General features: G+C 38.0%; 2 non-coding genes across 2 annotated transcripts; one reads left to right on the top strand and one right to left on the bottom strand.

The window, feature by feature from the left end:
- The first annotated feature begins 12,679 nt into the window (after positions 1-12,679).
- LOC112753514 (small nucleolar RNA R71) lies at positions 12,680-12,787 on the top strand. The gene has a single exon (XR_003177899.1). It is a non-coding gene; the product is annotated as a small nucleolar RNA R71 (small nucleolar RNA).
- An 8,244-nt stretch (positions 12,788-21,031) lies between these two features.
- Positions 21,032-21,135, bottom strand: LOC112753165 (small nucleolar RNA R71). The gene has a single exon (XR_003177561.1). It is a non-coding gene; the product is annotated as a small nucleolar RNA R71 (small nucleolar RNA).
- Between the last annotated feature and the right edge of the window lie 6,420 nt (positions 21,136-27,555).

Below are 27,555 nucleotides of genomic sequence, written 5' to 3'. Positions count from 1 at the left end.
ATGGCGGCATTCATGAGAATCCGGAAGGTCTAATCCTTGTCTGTGGTATTCCGAGTAGGATTCTGGGATTGAATGACTGTGACGAGCTTCAAACTCGCGAGTGCTGGGCGTAGTGACAGACGCAAAAGGATAGTAAATCCTATTCCAGTATGATCGAGAACCTCCAGATGATTAGCCATGCAGTGACAGCGCATCGGACCATTTTCACAAGGAGGAATAGGATGCAACCAACGATAAAGGTGATGCCTCCAGACGATTAGCCGTGCTGTGACAGAGCATTTGGATCATTTTCCCGAGAGTGATCGAAAGTAGCCATTGACACCGGTGACATCCTTACATAAAGCTAGCCATAGAAAGGAGTAAGATTGATTGGATGAAGACAGCAGGAAAGCGGAGGTTCAGAGGAACAAATGCATCTCCATACGCTTATCTGAAATTCTCACCAATGATTTACATAAGTATTTCTATCCTTATTCTATTAGTTATTTTCGAAAACCCCATTACTATTTTATATCTGCCTGACTGAGATTTACAAGGTGACTATAGCTTGCTTCATACCAACAATCTCCGTGGGATTCGACCCTTACTCACGTAAGGTATTACTTGGACGACCCAGTGCACTTGCTGGTTAGTTGTGCGAAGTTGTGAACCATGGTATTGGCATCATGTTTTTGGCGCCATTACCAGGGAAAGAAAGAGCAATGAATTTTACATAATCAAGGTGTAATCACAATTTCGTCCACCAAGACCCATTGATTCATGATGGATTATAATATCTCCAATCCCTAATGAATCCTTCTCTTTAATATTCTTCATTTTGGTTACTTTGAATTGCCTTTGATTACGTTGGTTGTTTGCTTCCTTTGATTTCCCATAACCCAATTCCCATTTACATTCCATGCAATTTACTTTCAGCTGCTATTTACATTCTTGCTTTTAAATTTCTTGTCATTTAAGATTGAAGTCATTTACATTTCTTTCTCTTTAAGTTTCAGCCCTTTACATTTCTTGCCATTTAAGTTTTTGTTATTTACTTTCTAGCATTTAATTCTCTAGACTTTTATTTCTGGCATTTACATTTCTCGTACTTTACATTTTGTTGCTCTACTTTCATTGTGAATTTACTTTCTGCTCATTTAATTTCACCAAACTCCTTTCAATATTAGCTTGACTAGACTCATCACCCAACTAAAATTACTTAATCCATCAATCCCTGTGGGATCGATGATGAGCGGATATTTTATACGCTTTTTGACATCACTTTCATATAGTTTTTAGTAGTTTTTGTTTAGTTTTTATTAAGTTTTTAATGGTTTTAGTTTTAAAATCACATTATTGGATTATACTATGAGTTTTTGTGTTTTTGGACAATTTCAGGTATTTTCTGGTTGAAATTAAGGAGCTGGAGCAGAGTCTGATTCAGAGACAGAGAAAGCACTGCAGATGTTGTCCAGATCTGACCTGCTTGCATTCGGAAGAGCTTTTCTGGAGCTACACAAGTCCAAATGGAGCGCTCTTAATGGCTTTGGAAAGCTGATTTCTAGAGCTTTCCAGAAATATATAATAGTTTATACTTTACTTCGTATTAGAAGGTCCAAAATTGGCATCCAACGCCAGCTTCCTGTCCCCTTCCAGACGTCTAGCGCCCAAAGAGCAGAGCCCAATGTCCAAAGGCCCAGAAAGGACCCCTAGCTGGCATATCACGCCTAAGAGACCTCAATGCATGTGGATCTCATCAAAGCTCAGCTTAAACACTCACCAAGTGGGCCCCAGAAGTAGAATTTAGTACTAAATAGACTCTTTTACACTTACTAGTCATCTGTTTAGTATTTAAGGGATTAACTTTATGTAATTCAAGTATTTGGACCACTTTTCATCACTCTCCGATTTAGGAGAGCTCCATACATGTTTTTATCTTTGTTTTTTATTTTCAGTATGAGTTTCTAAACCTCCTAGGTTAAGGAGAGGAGCCCTGCTGAGTCCTATGAATTAATTAAAGTACTATTTCTTCTTCGATCCGTGTCTGATCTATCTCTAAGACGTATATTCCAATCTTCATCGTGATGAATAAGACGTTCTAACAAATTGGCTCTATTCATCACATTAAGACGAACGTGCCTGACAAACACCCGTGTCTACTTGGGTTCGTGTGAATACTTGGCTGGAAAGCACGAGCCAACAGCTATGAATTTACATTTCTCAGACGGTTTATCCACGATTTTGTTGGGGACTTCTCGAGACACCAGTTCAGCGGGGAGATTAAGGTCTCTGTGGTATAGGCTAGATCTAAGAAGCAGCATTCTCTGATTCGAAAGATTTTACCTTGTCAGTGGAGTTTTGAGTAGGATTACCAAGAGAATGGATTGCTACATGCTTCATCCTCTATTGGATTGAATACTAGGGGCCCTGACATTCATTCTGTAGCAGAGGAGATCAAAGACCATTAGCGTGGCTTTGATCACTTACAGCCTTCCATAGAAGAAGATCATTCACAAGCAAAGAAGACGGTAGTACCAGAGTTACTTTAGAAAGTCAAAGTAACTTCAACTCTCAATTTAATCCTATCATCTATTCCTATCCCTGAAAACACATGCTTTACATATTCAACATAAAACCTTCTGATTCTGCCTGACTAAGATCTACAAGACAACCATAAGCTTGCTTCAAGCCACAACCCTCGTGGGATCAACCCTGACTCGTTCAGGTATTACTTGGACGACCCAGTGCACTTGCTGGTACTGCTGCTGTTGTATGAAATAGTGTGGGTTATGCATACAAGCACAACCAAGTTTTTGGCGCCGTTGCCGGGGATTGTTGAGTTTGGACAAACTGCCGGATTATTTTTCTCCTTAGATCAGGTAAGTTTATTTTATATTATTTTAATTGAGTCTTTAATTTTTGTTCTGTGTTTAAGACTTGTGTTCTTGTTGAGTCTTTTAATTTTCAAAAATTTCAAAAAATAGTTTTCAATAAATATTTTTATTTTCTTTGTTTAATTCTTGCATTTTTTGAATGTGTCTATTTTCATGGTAATTTCATGTTCTTTGAGTCATTTATTTTTATGTTAATTTTCTTCAAATTTTCGAAAATTTAAAAACCTTTTTTAAAGATATTTTTATTTTTGTAGCTCAATTGGCTAGAGCATTGTGCTCATGTTCTTGGTAATTGTGTTTCTTTGAGTCCTTCTTTCTAAAAACTTTTCAAAAATAATTTCTATGGTTTAATCTTGCGTCAAAGTTTTATGTTTGGTGTCTCTTTTTATTTTTCTTGTATTTTTCGAAAATTTTGTCTTAGTTTTCTAAAAATTTTAAGTTTAGTGTTATTTTTTGTGTTCTTGAGTTCTTTGAGTCTTTAAATTTTGTTCTTCGTGTTCTTGTGAGTCTTTAAGGTGTTCTTGAGTCTTGCATGTGTCTTGATCTTAAAATTTTTAAGTTTGGTATTCCCTTGTGTTTCCCTCCAAATTTTTGAAAATTTGGGTGCACTAGATCTAAAAATTTTAAGTCTTGTGTCTTTTTTGTGTTTTTCTCTTTCATCATAAATTCAAAAAATCAAAAAAATATCTTTTCTAACTAATTTCTAACCATAATTTTCGAAAAACCTTTAAAAATTCAGATTTTGTTTTAAAATTTTATTTTATCATATCTTAGTTGTCAAGTTTTCAAAATTTAAATTTCTTTTTCAAAAATAAAAATCATATCTTTTTTAAAAATTCTTATCTTTTTCAAAACATATCATATCTTTTTCAAAATTCAAAATTCGAAAATCTCATCTTATCTTTTTCAAATTTCAAATTTCTTATCTTATCTTTTTCAAAATTCAAATTTTCAAAATCATATCTTTTTCAAAATCAATTTTCTAATCTTATATTTTTGTTTCTTATCTTATCTTTTCTAACTTCTAATTTTCAAATCATATCCTTTTCAAAATCAAATTTTAAAATCTTATCTTTTTAAAATCAATTTCAAATCCTTTTAATTTCAAGTTTTATCTTTTTCTAATTTCAAATTTTGATTTCAAAATCTTTTCTTATCTTACCTTTTATCTTATTTTAAATTTAAATCTTTTCTTGTCTTATCTTTTCTTTTCTATTCTCTATTTTTATTTTTATTCTTTTATCTTTTCTTAATTAATATCCTGTCTTCTCTCTCATCTTTTTCAAAATCTCCTAACTAACTCTCACCTCTCTCAAATTTTGGAAAACTAACTCTTTTTTTTCTCTCTCTTCATTTTCAAAACCACCTAACTAACTCTCTCTTCTCAATTTTTCAAAAACTACTTCTTATCTTCTCTCTCTTCTTTTTCAAAATCTCCTAACTAACTCTTCTCTTTCTTAGTTTTCGAAAATATCTCTCCTCTTCTCTCTCTTATTTTTCAAAACCTCCTAACTAACTCTCTTCTTTCATTAATTTTCGAAAATCCTCTCTCATCTTCTCTCTCTTCTTTTTCAAAACTACCAAACTAACTCTCTTCTCTCTCTATTTTCGAAAATTAATTCTCCCTCTCTCTCTCCTCTGTTTTCGAAAATTCAACAATTAAAATTCAAATATTTTTAAATTAAATTAACTTAATTTTCGAAAAAATTAATTAATTAATTAAATAAAAAAGTAAAAATATTTTAATTGACTTTTTCTATTTATACCTCTTCTCTTCTAATCTCTTTTCACTCAACTCTAATAGCATTACCTCAACTTCTTTATCTTCTTCTTTGCTCTTCATCTCACATCTCACTTGGAGCTTCTTGCCAATTGGCACAGAAAACTTTCTTGTGATTTCATTTCTCTCTTTACTCTTATCTACTATATCCAAGGTTTTTAGCCTATACTTATTTTATTTATTTTTTTTAATTTTTATCTTCTTCTTCTTTCTCTACTTCTGACTTTAAGGAGGAGCTTCTTGTCTATTGGCAGTCTCTTTTCTTTCTTTTTCTTTTCTTCTTGTTTATGACCAGGAACAGGGATAAAGAACCCCTCTTGACTCCTGATCCTGAACCTGAAAAGACTCTGAGGAGGCGTTTACAACAAGCTAAAGTACAATACTCCGGAAGAGATCTTTCAGAAAGTTTTGAACAAGAAATGGAGGATATGGCCGAACCATAAGAGGAGCCTAGAAAGGTCCTTGGTGACTTCACCACACCTACCTTTGACTTTTATGGCAGAAGAATTGCTGTATCTGCCATTGGAGCTAACAATTTTGAGCTTAAGCCTCAGTTAGTCTCTCTTCTGCAGCAGAACTGCAAGTTCCATGGACTTTCACTGGAAGATCCACATCAGTTCTTAGCAAAATTTTTACAGATCTGTGATACTGTAAAGACTAATAGAGTTGATCCTGAAGTCTATAAGCTAATGCCTTTTCCCTTTGCGTTAAGAGACAGAGCTATATTTTGGTTGGATTCCCAACCAAGAGAGAGTATTGACTCTTGGGAAAAGCTTGTAAATGCTTTTCTGGCTAAATTCTTTCCACCTCAAAGGATGAGCAAGATTAGAGTAGAAGTACAAACCTTCAGACAAAGAGAAGGTGAATCCCTCTATGAATCTTGGGAAATATACAAGCAACTGATTAAGAGATGTTCTCCTGACATGCTCTCAGAGTGGTCCCTCATAGGCGTGTTCTATGATGGTTTATCTGAGATATCCAAAATTTTATTGGACAGATCTGCAGGTGGATCTCTCAACTTGAAGAAAACACCTGTAGAAGCAAGAGAGCTCATTGAGATAGTTGCAAACAACTAATTCATGTACACCTCTGAGAGGAATCCTGTAAACCATGGAACCTCTCAGAAGAAAGGAGTTCATGAAGTTGACACTCTAAATGCCATCCTGGCTCAGAATAAGATCTTGACCCAACAGGTCAACATTATCTCTCAACATCTCACTGGGATGCAAACTGCACCTAGCAGTAATCAGGAATCTTCTCTTGAAGAAGAAGCTTATGATCCTGATCAACCCACCATGGAGGAGGTGAATTACATGGGAGAAGCCTATGGAAACACTTACAACCCTTCATGGAGGAATCATCCTAACCTCTCACAGAAGGATCAATAGAAACCTTAGCAAGGTTTCAATCAAGGTGGTAGGAACCAGAATAGGTTCAATAACAGACTACTATTCCCATATTCTCAAGGGAATATGGAGACTTCTGAGCAAAGCCTTTCTGACTTAGCCATTCTAGTCTCCAGCCTCACTAAGACCATCCACAGTTTCATTAATGAAACAAGATCCTTGGTGCACGAAATCGTGATCGTTCATTCCTTGGTAACAGCGCTAAAAACTTCATGCGCACGTTCATAATTTTAGTTCTTTGTCACAACTTCACACAACTAACCAGCAAGTGTACTGGGTCGTCCAAGTAATAAACCTTACGTGAGTAAGGGTCGATCCCACGGAGATTGTCGGCTTGAAGCAATCTATGGTCACCTTGTAAATCTCAGTCAGGCGGATTCCAATGGTTATAGAGTTTTAATAATTAAAAGATAAATAAAACGTAAAATAAAGATAGAGATACTTATGTAATTCATTGGTGAGAATTTCAGATAAGCGTATGGAGATGCGTTGTTCTTTCTGAATCTCTGCTTTCCTACTGCATTCATCCAATCCTTCATACTCCTTTCTATGGCAAGCTTATGTTGGGCATCACCGTTGTCAATGGCTACATCCCGTCCTCTCAGTGAAAATGGTCCAAAATGCGCTGTCACCGCACGGCTAATCATCTGTCGGTTCTCGATCATACTGGAATAAGATTCAGTAATCCTTTTGCGTCTGTCACTATGCCCAGCACTCGCGAGTTTGAAGCTCGTCACAGCCATCCCTTCCCAGATCCTACTCGGAATACCACAGACAAGGTTTAGACTTTCCGGATCTCAAGAATGGCCGCCAATAATTCTAGCCAATACCATGAAGACTCTGATCTCACGATCAGGAGGCTAAGAGATACGCATTCAAGCTTGTTTGCATGTAGAACGGAAGTGTTTGTCAGGCACGCGTTCATAAGTGAGAATGATGATGAGCGTCACATAATCATCACATTCATCATGTTCTTGTGTGCGATGGATATCTTAGAAAAGAAATAGGCTTGAGTTGAATAGAAAAAACAATAGTACTTTGTATTAATTCATGAGAAACAGCAGAGCTCCACACCTTAATCTATGGTGTGTAGAAACTCTACCGTTGAAAATACATAAGTGATGAAGGTCCGGGCATGGTCAAATGGCCAGCCTTCATAAAGGTCTAAGATAGCATAAGACTAATCAAAGATGTGAAATAATTCACTAAAAGTAGTTTTTATACTAAACTAGTAGCTAGGGTTACAGAAATAAGTAAATGATGCAGAAATCCACTTCCTGGGCCCACTTGGTGTGTGCTTGGGCTGAGCATTGAGCTTTCATGTGTAGAGACTTCTTTTGGAGTTAAATTCCAGGTTGTAACCTGTTTTTGGCGTTTAACTCTGATTTGCAACCTGTTTCTGGCATTTAACTCCATAATAGGGTAGGAAGCTGGCGTTGAACGCCCGTTTGTGTCATCTAAACTCGGGCAAAGAATAGACTATTATATATTGCTGGAAAGCCCTGGATGTATACTTTCTAACGCAATTAAGAGCGCGCCATTTGGACTCCTGTAGCTCCAGAAAATCCACTTTGAGTGCAGGGAGGTCAGAATCCAACAGCATCTGCAGTCCTTCTTCAGCCTCTGAATCAGATTTTTGCTCAAGTCCCTCAATTTCAGCTAGAAAGTACCTGAAATCACAGAAAAATACACAAACTCATAGTAAAGTCTAGAAATGTGATTTTTAATTAAAAACTAATAAAAATATTCTAAAAACTAACTAAATCATACTAAAAGCTATGTAAAAAACAATGCCAAAAAGCGTATAAATTATCCACTCATCACAACACCAAACTTAAATTGTTGCTTGTCCCCAAGCAACTGAAAATCAAATAGGATAAAAAGAATAGAATAAACTATAAATTCCAAAATATCAATGAAACTTAGCTCCAACTAGATGAGTGGGACTAGTAGCTTTTTGCCTCTTGAATAGTTTTGGCATCTCACTTTATCCATTGAAGTTCAGAATGATTGGCATCTATAGGAACTCAGAATTCAGATAGTGTTATTGATTCTCCTAGTGCAGTATGTTGATTCTTGAACACAGCTACTTTATGAGTCTTGGCCGTGGCCCTAAGCACTTTGTTTTTCAGTATTAACACCGGATACATAAATGCCACAGACACATAACTGGATGAACCTTTTCAGATTGTGACTCAACTTTGCTAGAGTCCCTAATTAGAGGTGTCCAGGGTTCTTAAGCACACTCTTCTTTTTGCTTTGGAGCTCGACTTTAACCGCTCAGTCTCAAGTTTTCACTTGACACCTTCACGCCACAAGCACATGGTTAGGGACAGCTTGGTTTAGCTGCTTAGGCCAGGATTTTATTCCTTTAGGCCCTCCTATCCATTAATGCTCAAAGCCTTGGATCCTTTTTACCCTTGCCTTTTGGTTTTAAGGGCTATTGGCTTTTTGCTCTTGCCTTTTGGTTTAAAGAGCTTTTGGCTTTTTCTGCTTGCTTTTTCTTTTTCTTTCTTTTTTTTTTTGCCATTTTTCTTTTCTTTTCTTTTTTTCCGCAAGATTTTGTATTCACTGCTTTTTCTTTCTTTAAGAATCAATTTTATGATTTTTCGGATTATCAGTAACATTTCTCCTTTTCATCATTCTTTCAAGAGCCAACATATTTAACATTCATAAACAACAATATCAAAAGACATATGCACTGTTCAAGCATTCATTCAGAAAACAAAAAGTATTGTCACCACATTAAACTAATTTCAAGGATGAATTCAAAATTCATGTTCTTCTTGTTCTTTTGTAATTAAAGCATTTTTCATTTAAGAAAGGTGATGGATTCATAGGACATTCATAGCTTTAAGACATAGACACTTAAATACTAATGATCTTGTAATAAGACACAAACATAAACATAAAGCATAGTAAACAAAAAACAGGAAAATAAGAACAAGGAGATTAAGGAACAGGTCCACCTTAGTGAGGGTGGCGTCTTCCTCTTCTTGAAGAACCAATGGTGCTCTTGAGCTCCTCTATGTCTCTTCCTTGTCTTTGTTGCTCCTCCCTCATAGCTCTTTGATCTTCTCTAATCTCATGGAGAATGATGGAGTGCTCTTGGTGTTCCATCCTTAGTTGTCCCATGTTGGAACTTAATTCTCCTAGGGAGGTGTTGATTTGCTCCCAATAGTTCTGTTGAGGGAAGTGCATCCCTTGAGGTATCTCAGGGATTTCATGGTGAGGAATTTCCTCATGCTCTTTTTGAGGTCCATGATCTCTTGTTTGCTCCATCCTTTTCTTAGTGATGGGCTTGTCCTCTTCAATGAGGATGTTTCCCTCTATGTCAATTCCAGCCGAATTACAGAGGTGGCAAATGAGGTGAGGAAAGGCTAACCTTGCCAAAGTAGAGGACTTGTCAGCCACCTTGTAGAGTTCTTAAGGTATAATCTCATGAACTTCTACTTCTTCCCCAATCATGATACTATGGATCATAATGGTCCGGTCTACAGTAACTTCAGACCGGTTGCTAGTAGGAATAATTGAGCATTGGATGAACTCCAACCATCCTCTAGCTACAGGCTTAAGGTCCGGTCTTCTCAATTGAACCGACTTGCCTCTTGAGTCAACTTTCCATTGAGCTCCTTCTACACATATGTCCATGAGGACTTGGTCCAACCTTTGATCAAAGTTGACCCTTCTAGTGTAGGGGCGTGCATTTTCTTGCATCATTGGCAAGTTGAACGCCAACCTTACATTTTCCAGACTGAAATCTAAGTATTTCCCCCGAACCATGGTAAGCCAATTCTTTGGATTCGGGTTCACACTTTGGTCATGGTTCCTAGTGATCCATGTGTTTGCATAGAACTCTTGAACCATTAAGATCTTCGGATACTCATTCTTTTTGAGCTTGAAAGGAACCTCAGGGATCACTTTCTTCTTGGCCACAACTTCATAGAAGTGGTCATGATGGACCTTTGAGATGAATCTCTCTATCTCCCACGACTCAGAGGTGGAAGCAATTGCCTTCCCTTTCCTCTTTCTTGAGGTTTTTCTGGCCTTAGGTGCCATTAATGGTTATGGAAAAACAAAAAGCAATTCTTTTACCACACCAAACTTAAAATGTTTGCTCGTCCCCGAGCAAAAGAAAAAAGAAAGAAGGAAAAGAAGAAGAAAAATGGAGGAGAGCGAGAGAGGTGTGTATTCGGCCAAGGGGAAGAAGAAATGGTTGTGTTGTGTGAAAATGAAGAAGGAATGAGGGGTTTATATAGGAGTGGGGGGAGGTTTTAGGGTTCGGCCATTAGGGTTGGGTTTGGGAGGGAAAAGAATTTGAATTTTGGAGGTAGGTGGGGTTTATGGGGAAGAGTGGATGAATGTGAGTGGTTAAGAGTATTTGGGGAAGAGGTATGGAGGTGATTGGTGAAGGGTATTTGGGGAAGAGAGTTATGAAAAGGTGTGAAGAGGAGAGAAGACGATGTGGGGATCCTGTGGGGTCCATAGATCCTGAGGGGTCAAGGACTTAGCATCCCTGCTCCAATTAGGCATGCAAAATGCCCTTTGTATGCAATACTGGCGTTTAACGCCAAACTGCTGCCTGTTTTTGGCGTTAAACACCCAAATGTAGCCTGTTTCTGGCGTTTAATGCCAGGTTGATGCTTGTGTCTGGCGTTAAACGCCAGCTTGGTGCTTGTTTCTGGCGTTAAACGCCAGACAGATGCTTATTTCTGGCGTTTAAGCGCCAAAATGTTCTTCCTCCAGGATATGCTGTTTTTCATTCCATTTTTTTTATTTTTCAGTAGTTTTGTGACTTCACATGATCATCAACCTAAAGAAAACATAAAATAGCAATGGAAAATAAATAGATATAATTAAATAACATTGGGTTTCCTCCCAACAAGCGCTTCTTTAATGTCAATAGCTTGACAGTGAGCTCTCATGGAGCCTCACAGATAATTAGAGCAAGGTTGGGACCTTCCACCACCAAACTTAGAGTTTGAATGTGGGGGTTCAACACCAAACATAGAGTTTGGTTGTGGCCTCCCAACACCAAACTTAGAGTTTGACTGTGGGGGCTTTGGTTGACTCTGCAGTGAGAGAAGCTTTTCATGCTTCCTCTCCAGTGTTACAGAAGGTGAACCTTGAGTCTTAAACACAAGGTAGTCCTCATTCAGTTGAAGGACCAACTCTCCTCTGTCCACATTAATCATAGCTTTTGCTGTGGCTAGGAAGGGTCTTCCAAGGATGATGGATTCATCCTCATCCTTCCCAGTGTCTAGGATTATGAAATTAGCAGGGATGTAAAGGCCTTCAACCTTTACTAACACGTCCTCTACTTGTCCATAAGCCTATTTTCTTGAGTTGTATGCCATCTCTAATGAGATTCTGGCGGCTTGCACCTCAAAGATTCCTAGTTTCTCCATTACAGAGAGTGGCATTAAGTTTATGCCTGACCCCAGGTCACACAGAGCCTTCTCAAAGGTCATGGTGCCTATGTTACAGGAAATTAGGAATTTACCAGGATCCTGTTTCTTTTGAGGTAATTTCTGCCTATCCAATGCATTTAGTTCATTGGTGAGCAAGGGAGGTTCATCTTCCCAAGTCTCATTACCAAATAATTTGGCATTCAGCTTCATGATTGCACCAAGGTACTTAGCAACTTGCTCTTCAGTAATGTCTTCTTCCTCTTCAGAGGAAGAATACTCATCAGAGCTCATGAAGGGCAGAAGCAAGTTAAATGGAATCTCTATGGTCTTTGTATGAGCCTCAGATTCCTTCAAGTCCTCATTGAGGAACCCCTTAGTGTTCAGAGGATGTCTCATGAGGTCTTCCTCATTGGGACTCACGTCCTCCTCCTCCTCTCTGGGTTCGGCCACACCAAGTAAGGTTATGGCCTTGCACTCTCTTTTTGGATTCTCTTCTGTATTGCTTGGGAGAGTACTAGGAGGAGTTTCAGTGATTCTTTTACTCAGCTGGCCCATTTGTACCTCCAAATTTCTGATGGAGGACCTTGTTTCATTCATGAAACTTAGAGTGGTCTTAGATAGATCAGAGACTATACTTGCTAAGCTAGATGGATTCTACTCAGAATTCTCTGTCTGTTGCTGGGTGGATGATGGAAAAGGCTTGCTATTGCTAAACCTGTTTCTTCCACCATTATTAAAGCCTTGTTGAGGCTTTTGTTGATCCTTCCATGAGAAATTTGGATAATTTCTCCATGAGGGATTATAGGTGTTTCCATAGGGTTCACCCATGTAATTCACCTCTGCTATTGCAGGGTTCTCAGGATCATAAGCTTCTTCTTCAGAAGATGCCTCTTTAGTACTGTTGGATGCAGCTTGCAATCCATTCAGACTCTGAGAAATCATATTGACTTGCTGAGTCAATATTTTATTCTGAGCCAATATGGCATTCAGAGTATCAATTTCAAGAACTCCCTTCTTCTGAGGCGTCCCATTGTTCACAGGATTCCTCTCAGAGGTGTACATGAACTGGTTATTCGCAACTATTTCAATGAGTTCCTGAGCTTTTGCAGGGGTTTTCACGTGAAGAGATCCTCCTGCAGAATGGTCCAATGACATTTTTAACAACTCAGACAGACTATCATAGAATATACTTTTGATGCTCCATTATGGAAGCATGTCAGTAGGACACCTTTTGATCAGTTGCTTATATCTTTCCCAAGCTTCATAGAGGGATTCTCCTTCCTTCTGTCTGAAGGTTTGGATTTCCACTCTAAGCTTGCTCATCTTTTGAGGAGGAAAGAATTTGGCCAGGAAAGCACTGACCAACTTATCCCAAGAGTTCAGGCTATCCTTAGGTTGTGAATCCAACCATGTTCTAGCTCTGTCTCTTACAACCAAAGGGAAAAGCATAAGCCTGTAGACCTCGGGATCAACTCCATTGGTCTTGACAGTGTCACAGATTTGCAAGAATTCAGCTAAAAATTGATGAGGATCTTCCATTGGAAGTCCATGAAACTTGCAGTTCTGTTGCATTAGAGAAACTAATTGAGGCTTAAGCTCAAAGTTGTTTGCTCCAATTGCAGGAAGTGAGATGCTTCTTCCATAGAAGTTAGAAGAGGGTGCAATAAAGTTACCAAGCATCTTTCTTGCATCTCTACCATTGTTATTAGGTTTGGCCATGTCTCCTTCTTTTTCGAAAATTTCTGTTAGGTCCTCTCCAGAGAGTTGTGCCTTAGCTTCCCTTAGCTTTCTCTTCAGAGTCCTTTCAGGTTTAGGGTCGGCTTCAGCAAGAATGTTCTTATCCTTGTTCCTGCTCATATGAAAAAGAAGAGAATAGAAAAGAAGAGGAATCCTCTATGTCACAGTATAGAGATTCCTTTATGTGAGTAGAAGAATAGAAGAGTAGAATGAAGAAAAGAGAAGATGAAGAATTCGAACACAGAGAGGGAGAGAGGGTTTGAATTTTAAATTAAAATAAAAGGAAAATATTTTTGTTTTTATTTTAAATATTAGTTAAAATTCGAAATTAAGAAGCAAAATAAAATTAAAATGAAATTTAAAACAATTAGTTAATGAAAAGTAATTTTGAAAAAGAGGTTAGTAATTTTCGAAAATTGGAGAGAGAAAGGTAGTTAGGTAGTTTTGAAAAAGATATGATTAAAACAGAAAACTTTTAAAATCAAACAAAAAGTCAAATGGTTAATTGAAAAAGATTTGAAAATCAATTTTGAAAAGATAAGAAGTTAGAAAAAGATTTTGAAATTAAAATTGAAAAAGATATGATTGAAAGATATTTTGAAAAAGATTTGAAAAGGAAATTTAAAAAGATTTGATTTTGAAAATTAAAGTTGATTACTTGACTAACAAGAAACAAAAAAATATGATTTTAAAATTTTAAAGATTGAACCTTTCTTAATAGGCAAGTAACAACTTGAAATTTTTGAATCAAAATATTAAATGTTAGTAATAAATTTGAAAATATGAAGTAAAAATAAGAAAAAGATTTTAAAAATTAATTTTAAAAATTTTTGAAAATATATATAAAAAAATTGAAAAAGATTTGATTTTTGAAAAAGATTTGAAAATGGTAGAATTTCTAAATTGAAATTTTGACTTGATTAGCAAGAAACAACTAAATTTTAAAACTTTTTGACTAAATCAAACCAAAATTTCGAAATTTATGAGAAGAAAAAGGGAAAGATATTTTTTTGATTTTTAAATTTTTAATGATGAAAGAGAAAAATACAAAATTGACACAAAATATAGAAATTATGAATCAAAACAACTAATGCATGCAAGAACACTTTGAATGTCAAAATGAATACCAAGAACACTTTGAAGATCAAGATGAACATCAAGACTTATTTTAGAAAATTTTTAAGAAAAGAAAAACATGCAAGACACCAAACTTAGACATTTTCAAACTTTAGACACTAACAAATTGAAAATGCATATGAAAAACAAGAAAAGACACAAAACAAGAAAAATTAAAGATCAAACATAGAAATCATCAAGAACAACTTGAAGATCATGAAGAACACATGCATGAATTTTCAAAGATTTTAAGACAAATTAAAAAGATGCAATTGACACCAAACTTACAAATTGACACTAGACTCAAACAAGAAACATAAAATTTTTGGTTTTTTTATTATTTTATAAGAATATTTTGGCTTTTTCGAAAATTATTTCGGGAAAAACAAAAAAGAAGAAATTTTTTTTTGTATTTTTCGAAAATAAGAAATAAAAAGCTTAAAATTAAAATAAAATTACCTAATCTGAGCAACAAGATGAACCGTCAGTTGTCCAAACTCGAACAATCCCTGGCAACAGCGCCAAAAACTTGGTGCACGAAATCGTGATCGTTCATTCCTTGGTAACGGTGCTAAAAACTTCATGCGCACGTTCATAATTTTAGTTCTTTGTCACAACTTCGCACAACTAACCAGCAAGTGCACTGGGTTGTCCAAGTAATAAACCTTACGTGAGTAAGGGTCGATCCCACGGAGATTGTCGGCTTGAAGCAAGCTATGGTCACCTTGTAAATCTCAGTCAGGCGGATTCAAATGGTTATAAAGTTTTAATAATTAAAAGATAAATAAAACGTAAAATAAAGATAGAGATACTTATATAATTCATTAGTGAGAATTTCAGATAAGCGTATGGAGATGCATTGTTCCTTCTGAATCTCTGCTTTTCTACTGCATTCATCCAATCCTTCATACTCCTTTCTATGGCAAGCTTATGTTGGGCATCACCGTTGTCAATGGCTACATCCCGTCCTCTCAGTGAAAATGGTCCAAAATGCACTGTCACCGCACGGCTAATCATCTGTCGGTTCTCGATCATACTGGAATAGGATTCAGTAATCCTTTTGCATCTGTCACTATGCCTAGCACTCACGAGTTTGAAGCTCGTCACAGCCATCCCTTCCCAGATCCTACTCGGAATACCACAGACAAGGTTTAGACTTTCCGGATATCAATAATGGCCGCCAATAATTCTAGCCTATACCACGAAGACTCTGATCTCACGATCAGGAGGCTAAGAGATACGCATTCAAGCTTGTTTGCATGTAGAACGGAAGTGTTTATCAGGCACGCGTTCATAAGTGAGAATGATGATGAGCGTCACATAATCATCACATTCATCATGTTCTTGTGTGCGATGGATATCTTAGAGAAGAAATAGGCTTGAGTTGAATAGAAAAACAATAGTACTTTGCATTAATTCATGAGGAACAGCAGAGCTCCACACCTTAATCTATGGTGTGTAGAAATTCTACCGTTGAAAATACATAAGTGATGAAGGTCCAGTTATGGCCGAATGGCCAGCCTCCATAAAGGTCTAAGATAGCATAAGACTAATCAAAGATGTGAAATAATTCACTAAAAGTAGTTTTTATACTAAACTAGTAGCTAGGGTTACAGAAATAAGTAAATGATGCAGAAATCCACTTCCTGGGCCCACTTGGTGTGTGCTTGGGCTGAGCATTGAGCTTTCATGTGTAGAGACTTCTTTTGGAGTTAAACGCCAGGTTATAACCTGTTTCTGGCGTTTAATTCTGATTTGCAACCTGTTTCTGGCGTTTAACTCCAGAATAGGGCAGGAAGCTAGAGTTGAATGCCAGTTTGCGTCATCTAAACTCGGGCAAAGTATGGACGATTATATATTGCTGGAAAGTCCTGGATGTCTACTTTCCAAAGCAGTTGAGAGCACGCCATTTGGACTCTTGTAGCTCCAGAAAATCCACGTTGAGTGCAGGGAGGTCAGAATCCAACAGCATCTGCAGTCCTTCTTCAGCCTCTGTATCAGATTTTTGCTCAAGTCCCTCAATTTCAGCCATAAAGTACCTGAAATCACAGAAAAACACACAAACTCATAGTAAAGTCTAGAAATGTGATTTTTAATTAAAAACTAATAAAAATATACTAAAAACTAACTAAGTCATACTAAAAACTATGTAAAAACAATCCCAAAAAGTGTATAAAATATCTGCTCATCAGTCCTCCATTAGAAACTTGGAGGTACAAGTTGGTCAACTGAGCAAGATGATCCTTGAGATCCCTCCTGACACTCTCCCCAATAGTACTGAGGTTAATACTAGAGAAGAGTACAAGGCCATAACCATGAGGTTGAGGTCGAATTGAAGGAGAATGAGAAGGCATTGAACGCTAGTAAAGAAGCCTTCACTGGGCGTTCAACATCTACCAGCCTAGGGAAGCTGGCGTTGAACGCCAGCACTAACATCCCTGCTGGGCGTTCAACACCCAGAATGCTAGAGGGACTGGCGTTCAACGCCAGTCATAGCACACCCTTTGAGTTCTCAAAGCCCACTTAAGAACCCTCTAGTCCAGAACCAAAGGAAACCATAAAGACTATTGAGGTTCCTTTGAATGCTTTTCTACAGTACATAGGTTCTAATGATTACTCATCCTCAAGTGAGGATAAAGACACTAGGGAATAGCAAGTTGCTTGTTTCCTAGGAGCTCTAATGAAGCTGAATGCCAAACTATTTGGTACGAAGCCTCTAGAGGAAGAATCTCCACTGCTTATCAAAGAACTCCATGCTTTGGTTCAGCAAGAGCTACTTCAGAAGCTTCCAGACCCTAGACGCTTTTTGATTCCTTGCACCATAGACACTATGACCTTTGAAAAGGCTCTATGTGACCTAGGGTCAAGCATCAATCTTATGCCACTCTCTGTAATAGAGAAGCTGGGAATCCTAGAGGTACAAGCTGCAAATGTCTTTTTAGAGATGACAGATGATGAGTGGATAATTTATACGCTTTTTGGCATTATTTTTAGTATGTTTTTAGTATATTTTAGTTAATTTCTAGTATATTTTTATTAGTTTTTATTCAAAAATCACATTTCTGAACTTTACTATGAGTTTGTGTGTTTTTCTGTGATTCCAGGTATTTTCTGGCTTAAATTGAGGGACCTAAGCAAAAATCTGATTCAGAAGCTGAAAAAGGACTGCAGATGCTGTTGGATTCTGACCCTCCTTCACTCGAAATGGATTTTCTCAAGCTACAGAAGCCCAATTGGCACGCTCACAATTGCGTTAGAAATCAGACATCTTGGGCTTTCCAGCAATATATAATAGTCCATACTTTGCCCGAGAGTTGATGGCCCAAACTGGTGTCAAAACGCCGGTCAGAGACCCTTTTCTGGCGTTAAACGCCAGAACTGGCACAAAAGCTGGAGTTAAACGCCCAAACTGGCACCAGAACTGGCGTTTAACTCGAAGAGAAGCCTATGCACGTGAAAGCTTCAATGCTCAGCCCAAGCACATACCAAGTGGGCCCGGAAGTGGATTTCTACATCATTTACTCATTTTTGTAAACCCTAGGCTACTAGTTCATTATAAATAGGACCTTTTACTATTGTATTTTCGTCTTGGTTATTCTGGTTCCCCCTCTGGGGCCGAAAGCAATGAATATCATTATCACTTATGTATTCTCAACAGTGGAGTTTCTACACCTCATAGATTAAGGTGTGGAGCTCTGCTGTTCCTCATGAATCAATGCAAAGTACTATTATTTTTCTATTCAATTCAAGCTTATTCTTATTCCAAGATATTCACTCGTACTTCAACCTGATGAATGTGATGATCCATGACACTCATCACCATTCTCACCTATGAACGCGTGCCTGACAACCGCCTCTGTTCTATTTGCAATAGCTTGAGTGTATATCTCTTAGCCTCCTGGTTCACGACGCATGGTTGCCTCTCCTAACAACAGAGCCCTCCATTCCATGAGATCAGAGTCTTCGTTGTATAATCTAGAATCAATTGACAGCATTCTTGAGATCCAGAAAGTCTAAACATTGTCTGTGGTATTCCGAGTAGGATCTGGGATGGGATGACTATGACGAGCTTCAAACTCGCGAGTGTTGGGCGTAGTGACAGACGCAAAAGAATCAATGGATCCTATTCCAACATGAGTGAGAACTGACAGATGATTAGCCGTGCGACGACAGCGCATTTGGACCATTGTCACTGAGAGGACGGACGGTAGCCATTGACAACGGTGATCCCCTAACATACAGCTTGCCATGGAAAGGAGTATGAATGATTGGATGAAGGCAATAGGAAAGCAGAAATTCAGAAGGAACAAAGCATCTCCATACGCTTATCTGAAATTCCTACCAATGAATTGCATAAGTATCTTTATCCTATTTTATGTTTTATTTATCTTTTAATTATCAAATCTCCATAACCATTTGAATCCGCCTAACTGTGATTTATAAGATGACCATAGCTTGCTTCAAGCTAACAATCTCTGTGGAATCGACCCTTACTCACATAAGGTATTACTTGGACGACCCAATGCACTTGCTGGTCAGCTGCACGGAGTTATGTGAAAAGTGTGTGATCACGATTTTGTGTACCAAGTTTTTGGCACAGTTGCCGAGGATCGTTCGAGTTTGGACAACTGACAGTTCATCTTGTTGCTTAGATTGGGTAATTTTATTTTATGTTTAAGCTTTTTATTTTTTATTTCGAAAAGTTCAAAAAAAAATATGTTTTTCTTAAAAATTTTTAAGAATGAATTTTAGAGTTTCATGATGATCTGTTGAAGTCTGGCTGGCTGTGAAGCCATGTCTAATCTTTTGGACCGATGTTTCAACTTATCATTACAAGAGCTTGTTGATTTCTATCAATCTTGTTGTTGAATGTAATAATCTACTAAAGCTTGGCTGGCCATTGGCCATGTCTAGTGTTTTGGACCGAAGCTTTCACTGAAAGCTTGGCAGGCTAGTAAGCCATGTCTAATTCCTAGACCGGAGTTTTAGACTAACATTGCATGATTCCTGGAATTCTCATTAAGAATTTTGAATTCCTTATTTTCTTTTTCCAAACATAATTTTTGAAAAATAAAAAAAATTAATAAAATCATAAAAAAAATAATTTGTGTTTCTTGTCGGAGTCTAGTGTCACATCTCTAAGTTTGGTGTCTTTCATGCATTGTTTATTTGATCTTAGTTTTTCATGATTAGTTTCATTTTGTTGTTGTTCTCTCTCATCATTAAAAATTCAAAAAAATTTTCAAAATTATGTCTTTTCAAGTCAATAATACAGAGAATTGAAGATTCTGAACATACAGCAGAGGAATCACAGAGAAAAAGCTGGGCGTTCAAAACGCCCAGTGAAGAAGGAATTCTAGCGTCTAAACGCCAGCAGGGTACCTGGCTGGGCGTTAAACACCCAAAAGGGTAGTAATTTGGGCGTTAAACGCCAGAATGGATACCATTCTGGGTGTTTAACGCCAGGACAGTACAATGGAGGTAAGTTAGTTTTTAATTCAAATCTTTTTCAAATTTTCATAATTTTTCAAATCAAATCTTTTTCAAATCATATCTTTTCAATCATATCTTTTCCAAAATCAAATCTTTTCCATTTTTCTCTCACTATTTTCGAAAATCCTTGCTAACAATTAATGATTTGATTCAAAAATTTCAAGTTTGTTACTTTCTTGTTAAGAAAGGTTCAATATTTGAATTTTAGAATCATATCTTTTAAATTTCTTGTTAGCCAAGTCATTAATTTTAAAATCAAATCTTTTTAAATTATTTTTTTCAATCATTTCTTCTCAATCATATCTTCTTAATCACATCTTTTTCAAAATAATTTTCAATCATATCTTTTGGATTGCTAATTTCAAAATCTTTTTCAAAATCACTTAGCCAATTTCTCACTTTTAATTTTCGAAAACCATCAACCACTTTTTCAAAATTCCTTTTAATTATTTCAAAATTTTTTTAAAAATCTATTTTCGAAAATCCCCCCCTTCTCACCTCTTTCTATTTAAGGACTGACACTTCTCTTCTATTAGCAATTCGGACTCTCTCCCTCTTTATATGTTCGAATTTTTCTCTATCTACCTCATCCCTCTATTCCTATTTTCCGCTGACACCTCAAGGAATCTCTATACTATGACATAGAGGATTCCATACTTTTTCGTTCTCTTCTCTTTCATATGAGCAGGAGCAAGGACAAAGGCATTCTTGTTGAAGCTGATCCTGAACTTGAAAGGACCTTGAAGCGGAAGCTAAGAGAAGCTAAAGCACAACTCTCTGGAGAGGACCTAACAGAAATTTTCGGAAAAGAAGAAGACATGGCAGCCGAAAATAACAACAATGCTAACAATGCAAGAAAGGTGCTTGGTGACTTTACTGCACGTACTCCTGACTTCTATGGGAGAAGCATCTCTATTCCTGCCATTGGAGAAAATAACTTTGAGCTTAAGCCTTAATTGGAGAAAACAAAATTGCAAGTTTCATGGACTTCCATTGGAAGATCCTCATCAGTTCTTGGCTGAACTTTTGCAAATCTGTGACACTGTTAAGACCAATGGAGTTGACCCTGAGGTCTACAGACTTATGCTCTTCCCTTTTACAGTAAGAGACAGATCTAGGACATGGTTGGACTCACAACCTAAAGAAAGCCTGAACTCTTGGGAAAAGCTGGTCAATGCCTTCTTGGCAAAGTTCTTTCCACCTCAAAAATTTAGTAAGCTTAGAGTGGAAGTCCAGACCTTCAGACAGAAGGAAGGCGAATTCCTCTGTGAAGCTTGGGAAAGATACAAGCAATTGATCAGAAGGTGTCCTTCTGGCATGCTTTCAGAATGGAGCATCATATGCATATTCTATGATGGTCTACCTGAACTGTCCAAGATGTCATTGGACAACTCTATAGGTAGATCTCTTCATCTGAAGAAGACGCCTGAAGAAGCCCAAGAACTCATTGAAATGGTTGCTAATAACCAACTCATGTACACTTCTGAATGGAATCCTGTGAATAATGGGACAACTCAGAAGAAAAGAGTTCTTGAGATTGACACTCTGAATGCCATATCAGCTAAGAATAAAATATTAACTCAGCAAGTCAATATGATTTCTCAGAATATATCTGGAATGCAAGCTGTATCAGGCAGTACTAAGGAAGCTTCCTCTGAAAAAGAAGCTTATGATCCTGAGAATCCTGCAATGGAAGAGGTGAATTACATGGGAGAACCCTATGGAAACACCTATAATCCTTCATGGAGAAGTCATCCAAATCTCTCATGGAAGGATCAAAAGAAGCCTCAACAAGGCTTCAACAGTAATAATGGTGGAAGAAATAGGTTTAGCAATAGCAAGCCTTTCCATCATCTTCTCAGCAACAGACAAAGAATTCTAAGCATAGTCTTTCTAGCTTAGCAACCGTAGTCTCTGATCTATCTAAGACCACACTAAGTTTCAGGACTGAAACAAGGTCCTCCATTAGAAATTTGGAGGCACAAGTGGGTCAGCTGAGTAAGAAAGTTACTGAACTCCCTCCTAGTGCTCTCCCAAGCAATATAGAAGAGAATCCAAAGAGAGAGTGCAAGGCCATAAACACGTCCCACATGGTCGAATGCATAGAGGAGGGAAAGGCAGTGATTTCCACTGAGGAAGACCTCAATGGACGTCCACTAGCCTCCAAGGAGTTCCCTAATGAGGAACCAAAGGAATCTGAGGCTCATATAAAGACCATAGAGATTCCACTGAACCTACTTCTGTCATTCATGAGCTCTGAGGAGTATTTTTCCTCTGAAGAGGATGGAGATATTACTGAAGAACAAGTTGCTAAGTACCTCGGAGCAATCATGAAGTTGAATGCCAAGATATTTGGTAATGAGACTTGAGAGGATGAACCTCCATTGCTCATCAATGAATTGGATACCTTGGTTAGGCAAAAACTACCTCAGAAGAAACCGGACCCCGGAAAATTCTTAATACCCTGTACCATAGGCACCATGACCCTTGAGAAGGCTCTGTGTGACCTAGGATCAAGTATAAACCTCATGCCCCTCTCTGTAATGGAGAAACTAGGGATCCTTGAGGTGCAAGCTGCAAGAATCTCACTAGAGATGGCAGACAATTCAAGAAAAGAGGCTTATAGACTTGTAGAGGATGTCTTGGTAAAGGTTGAAGGCCTTTACATCCCTGCTGACTTTATAATCCTGGACACTGGGAAGAGTATGGATGAATTCATCATCCTTGGCAGACCCTTCCTAGCCATAGCAAAAGCTGTGATTGATGTTGACAGAGGAGAGTTGGTCATTCAAGTGAATGAGGACTGCCTTGTGTTTAAGGCTCAAGGATCTCCTTAAGCATGAAAAACTTCTCTCAATGCAGAGTCAAACAGAGCCCCCACATTCAAACTCTAAGTTTGGTGTTGGGAGGCCAACACTAAGCTCTGAATATCTGTGAGGCTCCATGAGAGCTCACTGTCAAGCTATTGACATTAAAGAAGCTCTTGTTAGGAGGCAACCCAATTTTATTTAATTATATCTATTTATTTTCTATTGTTATTTTATGTTTTCTTTAGGTTGATGATCATGTGAAGTCACAAAAACAACTGAAAAAGTAATAACAGAATGAAAAAACAGCATTAAAAATAGCACACCCTGGAGGATGATCTTACTGGCGTTTAAACGCCAGTAAGGGTAGCAGAATGGGCGTTAAACACCCAGTCTGGAACCATTCTGGGCGTTTAACACCAGAAAAGGGCACCAGACTGGCATTTAACGCCAGAAAAGGGCAACAAGCTGGCGTTTAACGCCAGAAAGGGGCAACAAGCTGGTGTTTAAATGCCAGGAAGGGAAGAAAAGCTGGCGTTAAACGCCAGAAATGGGCAGCAACCTGGCGTTTAACGCCAGGATTGGCACTCAAAGGGGCGTTTACATGCCAACATGATGCAGGGATGAGAAATCCTTGACACCTCAGGATCTGTGGACCCCACAGGATCTCCACCTACCTCAACTCTCTCTCTCTCTTCTTCTTTCATCTTCACACCTTTCCATAACACTCTTCCCTACCCACCATTGACCAATCACCTCAATACCTCTTCCCCCCAAAAACCCCTCACTATCAAATCCTACCCTCTTCTCTATAATCTCTTCACCAACCCACATCCATCCATCATAAAACCCCACCTACCTCACCATTCAAATTCAAACCACTTCCCTCCCAAACGCACCCACACATGGCCGAAAACCCCCTCTCTCTTACCCTATAAATACCCCTCCTCACCACCTTCATTTTCACACAACATACACACTTCTCTCCAACTTGGCCAAACCTACACCAACCCTCCATCTCCTCCATTTCTTCTTCCTCTACTCTTTTCCTTCTTCTTTTGCTCGAGGACGAGCAACCATTCTAAGTTTGGTGTGGGAAAAGCTAAAGCTTTTTGTTTTCCATAACCACTAATGGCACCTAAGGCCGAAGAAATCTCTAGAAAGAGGAAAGGAAAGGCAATTGCTTCTACCTCCGAGTCATGGGAGATGGAGAGATTCATCTCAAAGGTGCATCAAGACCACTTCTATGAAGTTGTGGCAAAGAAAAAGGTGATCCCCGAGGTCCCCTTTAAGCTCAAAAAGAGTGAATATCCGGAGATCCAACATAAGATTCGAAGAAGAGGTTGGGAAATTCTCACCAACCCCATTCAACAAGTCGGGATCTTAATGGTTCAAGAGTTCTATGCTAATGTATGGATCACCAAAAACCATGATCAATGTGTGAACCCGGACCCAAAGAATTGGCTTACAATGGTCTGGGGAAAATACTTAGATTTCAGTCCGGAAAATGTAAGGTTGGCATTTAACTTGCCAATGATGCAAGGAGATGCACACCCCTACACTAGAAGGGTCAACTTTGATCAAAGGTTGGACCAAGTCCTTTTGGATATTTGTGTGGAAGGCGCTCAATAGAAGAGAGATTCAAGAGGGAAGCCGGTTCAACTAAGAAGGCTTGACCTCAAGCCTGTGGCTAGGGGATGGTTGGAGTTCATCCAACACTCAATCATTCCTACTAGCAACCGGATTGAAGTTACTATAGACCGGGCTATCATGATCCACAGTATCATGAATAGAGAGGAAGTAGAAGTTCATGAGGTTATATCCCTAGAACTCTACAATGTGGCGGACAAGTCCTCTACTTTGGCAAGATTAGCCTTTCATCATCTCATTTGTCACCTCTGCAATTTAGCTGGAATTGACATAGAGAAAGACATCCTCATTGATGAGGACAAGCCCATCACTAAGAAAAGGATGGAGCAAACAAGAGAGCCCACTCATGGACCTCAACAAGAGCATGAGGAAATTCCTCATCATGAAATCCCTGAGATGCCTCAAGGAATGCACTTTCCTCCACAAAACTATTGGGAGCAAATTAACACCTCCCTAGGAGAATTAAGTTCTAACATGGGACAACTAAGGGTGGAGCACCAAGAGCATTCCATCCTCCTCTATGAAATTAGAGAAGACCAAAGAGCCACGAGGGAGGAGCAACAAAGGCAAGGAAGAGACATTGAGGAGCTCAAGCACTCCATAAGATCTTCAAAAGGAAGAACAAGCCGCCATCACTAAGGCGGACCCGTTCTTTAATCTCCTTGTTCTTATTTTTCTGTTTTTCAAAAATTATGCTTTATGTTTTATTTATGTTTGTGTCTTATTACATGATCACTAGTGTCTAAGTGTCTATGCCTTAAAGCTATGAATGTCCTATGAATCCTTCACCTTTCTTAAATGAAAAATGTCTTAATTGAAAAAGAAAAAGAAGTACATGAATTTCAAATTTTAAAATAGCTTAATTATTTTGATGTGGTGGCAATACTTTTGTTTTCTGAATGAATGCTTGAACAGTGCATATTTTTGATATTGTTGTTTATGAATGTTAAAATTGTTGACTATTAAAAGGATAATGAAAAAGGAGAAATAGTTATTGATGATCTGAAAAATCATAAAATTGATTCTTGAAGCAAGAAAAAGCAGTGAAAAGCAAAAGCTTGCGGAAAAAAATGGCGAAAAAGAAAAAATAAAAGAAAAAGAAAAAGTAAGCAAAAAAAGCCAATAACCCTTTAAACCAAAAGGCAAGGGTAAAAAGGACCCAAGGCTTTGAGCATTAATGGATAGGAGGGCCTACAGGAATAAGATCCTGGCCTAAGCGGCTAAACCAAGCTGTCCCTAACCATGTGCTTGTGGCGTGAAGGTGTCAAGTGAAAAGCTTGAGACTGAGCGGTTAAAGTCGTGGTCCAAAGCAAAAAGAGTGGGCGTAAGAGCTCTAGACACCTCTAATTGGGGACTTTAGCAAAGCTGAGTCACAATCTGAAAAGGTTCACCCAGTTATGTGTCTGTGGCATTTATGTATCCGGTGGTAATACTGGAAAACAAAATGCTTAGGGTCACGACCAAGACTCAAAAAGTAACTGTGTTCAAGAATCAACATACTGAACTAGGAGAATCAATAACACTATCTGAATTCTGAATTCCTATAGATGTCAATCATTCTGAACTTCAAAGGATAAAGTGAGATGCCAAAACTGTTCAGAAGCAAAAAAGCTAATAGCCCCGCTCATCCTAATTAAGACTGATCTTCATAGATGTTTCTGGAATTTATTGTATATTCTCTTCTTTTTATCCTATTTTGTTTTTAGTTACTTGGGGACAAGCAACAATTTAAGTTTGGTGTTGTGATGAGCGGATAATTTATATGCTTTTTGGCATTGTTTTTAGTATGTTTTTTGTATATTTTAGTTAATTTCTAGTATATTTTTATTAGTTTTTATTTAAAAATCACATTTCTGAACTTTACTATGAGTTTGTGTGTTTTTCTGTGATTTCAGGTATTTTCTGGCTGAAATTAAGGGACCTGAGCAAAAATCTGATTCAGAGGCTGAAAAAGGACTGTAGATGCTATTGGATTCTGACCCTCCTGCACTCAAAATGGATTTTCTCGAGCTACAGAAGCCCAATTGGCGCGCTCTCAATTGCGTTGGAAAGTAGACATCTTGGGCTTTCCAGCAATATATAATACTCCATGCTTTACTCGAGATTTGATGGCCTAAACTGGCACAAAAGCTGGAGTTAAACGCCCAAACTGGCACCAGAACTGGCATTTAACTCCAAGAGAACCTATGCACGTGAAAGCTTCAATGCTCAGCCCAGGCACACACCAAATGGGCCCGGAAGTGGATTTCTACATCATTTACTCATTTCTGTAAACCCTAGGCTACTAGTTCATTAGAAATAGGACCTTTTACTGTTGTATTTTCGTCTTGGTTATTCTGATTCCCCCTCTAGGGCCGAAACCAATGAACTATATTAACACTTATGTATTTGATGAGCGAATAATTTATACGCTTTTTGGCATTGTTTTTAGGTAGTTTTTAGTATGATTTAGTTAGTTTTTACTATGTTTTTATTAGTTTTTATGCAAAATTCACATTTCTGGACTTTACTATGAGTTTGTGTGTTTTTCTATGATTTCAGGTATTTTCTGGCTAAAATTGAGGGACCTGAGCAAAAATCTGATTCATAGGCTGAAAAAGGACTGTAGATGTGATGTTGGATTCTGACCTCCCTGCACTCGAAATGGATTTTCTGGAGCTATAGAAGTCCAACTGGCGCGCTCTCAATTGCGTTGGAAATTAGACATCTAGGGCTTTCCAACAATATATAATAGTCCATACTTTGCTCAAAGATAAATGATGTAAACTTTCATGTTCCATTCTGGCGTTAAACGGCAGAAACAGGTTACAAGTTGGAGTTAAACACCCAAAACAGGTTACAACCTAGCGTTTAACTCCAGAAACAGCCTAGGCACGTGTAAAGCTCAAGTCTCAGCCCCAGCACACACGAAGTGGGCCCCGGAAATGGATTTCGACACTATCTATCATAGTTTACTCATTTTCTTTAAACCTAGGTTACTAGTTTAGTATTTAAACAACTTTTAGAGATTTATTTTGTACCTCATGACTTTTTCGCGTTTTACATTGTATCTCTACGGCATGAGTCTCTAAACTCCATGGTTGGGGGTGAGGAGCTCTGCTGTGTCTCGATGAATTAATGCAATTACTTCTGTTTTCTATTCAATCACGCTTGTTTCTATTCTAAGATACTCGCTTGTACTTAACCGTGATGAATATGATGATCCGTGACACTTATCATCATTCTCAACCTATGAACGCGTGCCTGACAACCACTTCCGTTCTACCTTAGATTAAGTGTGTA

Source organism: Arachis hypogaea, chromosome 15, assembly GCF_003086295.3.
Source record: "Arachis hypogaea cultivar Tifrunner chromosome 15, arahy.Tifrunner.gnm2.J5K5, whole genome shotgun sequence".
NCBI lineage: Eukaryota > Viridiplantae > Streptophyta > Magnoliopsida > Fabales > Fabaceae > Arachis > Arachis hypogaea.
Note: the sequence above shows the minus strand (reverse complement) of the source record. Positions and strands in the feature narration are given on the sequence as shown.